Source organism: Parus major, chromosome 3 (assembly GCF_001522545.3).
Source record: "Parus major isolate Abel chromosome 3, Parus_major1.1, whole genome shotgun sequence".
Classification (NCBI taxonomy): Eukaryota; Metazoa; Chordata; class Aves; order Passeriformes; family Paridae; genus Parus; species Parus major.
The window spans coordinates 56,165,854-56,172,532 of record NC_031770.1 but is presented as its reverse complement, the minus strand read 5'-3'; the positions used below and the strand labels follow the sequence as shown (position 1 = coordinate 56,172,532).

General features: G+C 43.6%; 1 protein-coding gene across 2 annotated transcripts in view; it reads left to right on the top strand.

Annotated features, from left to right (window-relative positions):
* The first annotated feature begins 1,903 nt into the window (after positions 1-1,903).
* Positions 1,904-6,679, top strand: part of PLEKHG1 (pleckstrin homology and RhoGEF domain containing G1) — a 126,743-nt gene continuing 121,967 nt past the window's right edge. For both annotated transcript variants that reach the window (XM_015623059.3, XM_015623062.3), the window contains exon 1: positions 1,904-2,140. The gene's annotated coding sequence lies outside the window, so the exon portion shown is untranslated. The remainder of the gene's footprint in view (positions 2,141-6,679) is intronic.

Below are 6,679 nucleotides of genomic sequence, written 5' to 3'. Positions count from 1 at the left end.
TTTTGCTGTTTTGTTTTTTTTTTTCTTTTTCTTTTTGCTTTTTTTTGTTGTTTGGTTTTTCACCTTTTTTTTTTTTTCTATTGACTTGCAAATGAAGGCTAACTTTTTGTACCCAGCACAAGGCCAGAGTGTAGTGTACTGAGGCAAGGATGTGTGCTCGGCTGGATGCTGAATTCAGATATGGAGTAGCTATGCAGTACAGGAGATCACAATCAGTGGGCTGATTTTAGTGGAGCTACAAAACCTCATCTGAAATTGTCTTTTTCCCACTTGTTCTTCTGTCAAAGCAACTTTGTAGAATACCATTCCAGAGTATTAACTGTGGAGTCCAGCCTCCTTTGATCTGCCTTTCCTGCCTCATAGGACAGTGATGGCTCACAGGGAAATAGGAGTGGAGTGAGATTTACTCCTTGGTGATAAGGTTCCTCACCCAGAGGGTGTTAGGGCACTGGAACAGATTCCCCAGGGAAGTGCTCACATCACCATCCTGACAGAGTTCAAGGAGCATTTGGACAATGCTCTCAGGCACAGGATGGGATTCCTGGGACTGTGCTCTACAGGACCAGCACTAGGACTTTATGATCCTTGAGAGTCCCTTCCAACTCACAATATTCTTTGATTGTATGATAACTATGCTGTAATTCTGCAATGTCAATAAATGTCATGTGCAAGAATAGCTGTCATTAAAACATTTGAGGTAATTTTTTTTTCTTGAAAATGTAATATAGTCCCACTTATTAAACATAAACTTTTGTTTTAAAATGTGGCCAAATGAATTAATAAATGTGGTAATCTTTTAAAATTCAGCACTGGTCTGAAGACTATTTTGTGTGCATGTTGGGGAAGAGCTCTGGGTTTCTGAATCAGTGACAGAGAAACAGACTCTGACCAAGGTGTTTTGGGGTTTGTTTTTTTTTAGTGTTCCTGTGAGAACAGGCAAGATTAAGGCAAACACTGAAACTTCCTGCTTTTCTGAATTACTGCTGTAATTTCTTGTTTCGACATCTGTAAAGTATGAGCTGTTCTAACCTCCCAATTTTCCTTGCATTCCCCATGCTTTATATTAGCATGAGTGGACGGAGAACCTGTTGTAGAACAAAAACAATACAGCTTTACTAAATGTGAAATTCGGAAGGAGGTTTTACAGAAAACCAAGAATTTTGTTAGAGAGCGGAGGAATAAGGAGCACCTAACAGGTATGAAGAATTCAGGCTTTATTTAAACCGTTTTTTCTCTTTTGCGTATGTCTTTTTAATTTATTAATTTTAAATGCTGTGTAAGTTTAAGTTCACCTTTCCAAAGAAGATGACCCAGAAGCCTGCAACGAAGCAGGTGGAGTCTCTATCTATAACCTCTTGGAATTTGCTTTTTACGCGTCTGTGTTTCGTCGTGGACTTGCTCCCTTCGCATTTTGTCAATTTGGCAACTCATTTTACAGAAGCTCTCTCAGACCTGTGAATTGAATTTCATACCTGTGGTGGTGGAGAGGAGCCCGTGGGCAGCGAGGCGAGGCGGGGATGGGGCTTGCAGCCGGGCGGAGCGGCTGTGACCTGACACACGGGGAGTGCAGGACAGCCCAGCGCTTCTCCCTGCGTGAAAGCAGTAGCGGATTTTTTCCCCCCCTTTCATTTTTTTTTTGTTTTTTCATCCCCCATTCCCTTTTCCTCCCTTCTTCCCGGGGCTGTATTCCGACTGCTCTCTTTGGCTCCATTCCAGAGACAAATCCGAATGGTTAATCTCTCTTCCCCCCCTTTTCCCAGCCTCGGGGGCTGGGGGCGGCGGAGTAGGGAGGGGAAGGAGAGCAAAGCAAGCCCCAGCCCAGAGCCGGGCCAGGCCGCCCCGGGGAGGGGCTGAGGCAGCGGCTGGGCTGCAGGAGCTGCATGGAGGAGGGGAGTTTCACAGACTCCTCTGCCCGGCCGGGAGGAGGAGGAAGTTTGGAGATTAAGCCGCTGCCCGGAGCTGGAGCGCACGGAGTGAGCCGGGGCGCGGCCGCGGGCGCTGTGAGGGGGACACCCGGCCGGCGCCGCTGAATGGGCTGCGCAGCGGGGTGACCTCCCGCACTCGGGCCCGCACCCCTGCGCCGGCTTCTCAGCGGGAGGAGGAGCGCTGGGCGAGGGCAGAAGACAGCGAGAGGCTGCCGGTGAGCGCTGCCGGGGGCTTTGTTCGGCGGGGCGCGCCGGGGAGGGGGCGGCGGCTCCCGGACCGGCTCGGCTCGGGGCGGGCGGGGACGCAGCCGGTGTCCCGCAGCCCCGAAAGCGCGGCGGGGGCTCGGCAGGGCAGCGGCGGGCGGTGAACGCTGCCTTTGTGCGCGCCCGCCGCTGCCCGCCCGAGGCACCGGGCTCCCAGCGCGGCCGCCGCAGCGCTTTGTGCTCCGCCGGAGCCCGGGGCAGCCCGGCCGAGCGAGCTGCACCCGCTCAGCCCCAGCCCGGGGGTTTCGTCCGGTTTCTGCGGCGAGAGAGGAGGTACTTCTTTTAAAATATGATGGAATTCCATGGGGCCTCAGTTTTTATGGGGATGCTTTAGCAAATCCCCAAAACTCATCACCTAATTATTTTTTTATGTTTTGAAGTTAATGAGATTGTGATAAGTATGGCCTAAAGAGGTTTAAAAATATGATTGATCTATTGTTAAGTAGTAGGAGCTTTGATTCTGTGGAGAGGCAGTGGGGCAGAGCTGCCTTATAGGACCCTGAACGCATTTCCCCATATTCTGCACTCCCTGCTTTGCAGGTCGTGTGTCCCGGTTCCTCTTGCTGAAGGGAAAGCCCTTCAGATCTCATCCTTCAGTTAGCACTGACAGACCTGAGACACTCGTTTCCTTCTTTTTTCACAAACCACACTGCTCCAAGTGTGAGGGAAACGGACCTGAAACAGACGAACGTTCAGCGGGTTTCCAATGCGATCTCTCTTTTTAGTTGGCTTTTTTCCTCCTTTGCTTATTAATTGGCAGACACAGAAAGAGCTGTGGCCTTGCTTTTTTCTATTTAAAGTCTGCTGGTACTTCATCAGTTTAATAATTGTGCCTAGAGAACCTGATGACTTATAGGTGTTTTGAAAGCTGTGTAATAAGAGCCTACTAATAGTAATCTTTTTGCTACTGTTTCATTCTTGGAGGGAGCAGTCTTTGCTGCTGGAGAGTTGCGGTTCAAATTTCCACAAGCGTTTGTTGCCCGTGCCTCTAGCTAAATTTATAAAGGAATCCTGTTAGCTTGTGTGAAGCTAAATCTGGCTGTAGCAAATCCTGGCTGTACAATTCACTGTGGTTGGCAATGCACAATATATAGCTTCCTTAATATTTATTTTTAGGCTTTTTTTCCCCCCCTGGTGTGTGTGGGGCACGTAGTTGTCATAATTTTGGGAACTCTTCACCAGTGTGTGTGTGGGTGCTTTGGGATGAAAACATAAGAGTTATGCTAAGGTTAGGAAATGTATTAATAGAGTTCTTGTCTTGAAAATATGAGAAGGCAGTTTGAGATTGGCCCCTTAATGAATATTGGTATTGTTCTCGGGTCCATGCAGATGCTTAGCTATTAAACTTGGACTCTACTTCTGTTCTGTGTTCTCAGTTGGTAAACTAGAAATGGTGCAAAAGATTCTGATAAAGGGTTCAGTTTTAAACGTGTTCATTTACGGGAATGCCTGCTGTCTCTCACAGACCTAGAGAGCCCTAAGCAAACAACGTCGACCTGTGGCCACACAACTGAGTGCATCTCTGCAAAGGCATGCTATGATTCTAACATTAGGTGTTAAGGTGTCATTTTTCTTATTGTTTTACTTTTGATTTTCAAAAAAAAAAAAAAAGAGAGAAAGGAAAAAAAAATAGGCGTGTAGCCAAATAATTTTGTAATTTATAGTCTTACTTGATAATATCTTGCAAAGACAGCACTGACTTGGTTTTTAAGTGGAAATCTTCAAGTAGCAAACCTAGTGTGTTGGCAGCTCTCATAATTTCAGGACATCTGCTAATGTGTTCTTCCTTGGGCAGGATGTGAGACTACAAATTAACTGTCCAGAGGTGTACTTTGAGACTAAAGTGTTTGGTTGTGAGGCCATAGAAAAAGGTAGAAAAGGTTTGGCGTGAACTAACTGAACACTTGTTACCTTCCTGCGTGGAGGTGGGGTGTTTTTGTCTAGCTAGGTTTTTTTATGGGGTTGTGTTTTGGGTTTCTTTATAGTTTTGTTTAGTTATTTTATTTTCAACCTTTGTTGTGACCTAAAACATTAAAGCTAGAAGGGAAGTGAAAATATCTGCCTACTTTTCTAATAAGTGGCAAGTAGTGAGTTTGTACTTTTTGCTACGTTATTTGTGTGGGTTGCTATGTTTGAACCTTTCACTGACACAGTCTTTCATGTGGCACCGGTGATAGTATTTTTGTGAAGTCATTTAGAGCAGTATGCATGTTTGAAAGCCTCCTTGTGTGCATTTATTTGGATTGGATTGTTGTATACCTGTTGTCCTCTGCCTTTCATATGCTTGTGATTTCTTGGCTCCCAGTCAGGAAAGGCTTTTTGAAGCCCTGCTAACCCTGCTACACATTGGGCTGTAACAACTGACAAAGGCATTTACTTGAAGTAGTGCTTTATTGTCTTTGAATGCAAACTCAGCAGTGCAAAGCTGGTCTATTTCTCTAACCACAGAACACTATCAGAACTGTAATTTGACATTGGCTTCTGTCACTTTTTCTTGCTTGGTGGTAGCATCCACCCATATAACTTTTTGGTGAGTATTTTTGAGATCAACCCAAAAATGAGAAATCAAGAACACAGTTACAAAATCTGCTGTTAGTAATTTTGAAGTGTAGATCCACAGATTAGCCTGAGATACTGCTATTGAAAAAAAGTTTCTCTAAGAGATGTCATCTCTAAAATTGTCACTAAAAAAGGCCAATCCTAAACCAAAGCAATCTTAGGGAAGGATACTACAGAATGGATGGAACTTTTTTATCTCTCTTTTTTTTCTTTTTTCTTTTAAGAAGTCCAAAATAACAGTATTTGAACAGATACTTAGCACATTTGTTAAAGTATGCCAAAGACCCATTCAACTGTTGATTTTTATTTATTTATTCATTTTCTTCGTGCTTCTTCATTGCCATTCCAGCAATTGCTGGGCACCACTGAATTTCAACCAGCCAAGCCAGAGCTGCAGCTCTTGTTCTTGGGGGCATGGGGTTATGAGGAAGAGGGACCACGTTTCTGGGTGGCAGCATGGCCCTGTCATGTACCCCAGCTCCATAGGGTCAGATGTGCTGGATCAGGAGATAATGGGAACATCCAAGCTGATGAATGGCATTGCCGTTTGCAAGCTCCATTTAAAAGCGTTTCTCAGGTTAGACGTGTATAAAGCTGTGTCAGTTGTAAATTAGAACAAAGGAATTAATCTGATGTGCATTCCCTTTTGCATTCAGTTGTGTTGAGAAGGAAGGTTGCTGTGTTAAGGAAACATGTTTTATTGACACGTTAAATGAGTTATGGCTTTAAGTTACTTCGCCATAAATTTCTTCTTAATCGCCAAATATAGTGCACAGATATTTAGCTAGAATACAACAGAAGATAGAATAATGAAATATGAAAAAATGCAATTTAATAATGTAATGTCAACTGAAGACATTTGGAGAGATGGTGATCCTCTTATAATAAGCTGGATTTTTTTTTATTGAGGACAGTGAGGATGTCTTACCACTACTTACTCTAAACGACATTCTGCTTCTGTAGAGTTAAGAGGGGGAGGTGGGGGAAAAGAATTTTTGCAGCCCTCAGCAAAGTATGGAGTGACTGAAGGGCTTGCAGAACTGTTGCTGAATGGTTAATTTTGAGAACCTGCATTAATGTTACTGCACATAAAAAGTTTTGGCTAATAGGACTGTCAAAAAAGAGAAAAAAAATGGAAAAAAGTGTTATTCTTGTAAACTTAAAATGCAAGAGATGTGGAGCCTAGCTTTCGCCTCACTTTAGAAAAGCCTCACACCACACAGTGAGTGGTGGAACCACAAAGCTGGCCTGGGAACAGGAATAAAGGGAATGAAAAGTAAAGTTAATCTTAGTGCACTGGCAATACTTAAAATTGTAAGTACAGGAGTCTTTTATATACATGGCTAATACAAGAGATGAATGTGAACAGATTGAATAATAATTAAAATATCAGTATGGCATGCTTGTATTCATTAATTTTCAAAAAAGGTGTGACAGACTATCTCTTAGTGTTTAAAGTTTCTCAAATCACTTTAAGGATATAAACTTTTTTTTTTTTCTTTAGTTATGGTTGTTATGTTAAATAAGTTAGTCTACCCTGATTCACCAAAAGTTGAGTTTATATGAACTTGGCATGAAATAGGTTTAACCATGAGCTTGATTACAGTACAGGAAATAGAATACAGGAAAAGAAACAGGCCTAGTCAGGGAGGACTGGGGAAGGAAATAGAGGGAAAAGCTACTTATACTTATCAAGGAAGCCTGGAAGAAGCAGTTGTCTAAGCCATATTACAAACTGTTAAACCCACTGTCATCTGTTCACTGGGGTGCCTTCTGAAGTACCTGTGTGTGGGGATGGTCACTACCTGTGTTTTTACTAATCAAAGTGCATAGCATGGCTGTGAAAATACAAAGCAAGGTGGCAGTTTGAAAATTTATCTGATAGAGTCCTTTCCCTTCCCTTCCCTTCCCTTCCCTTCCCTTCCCTTCCC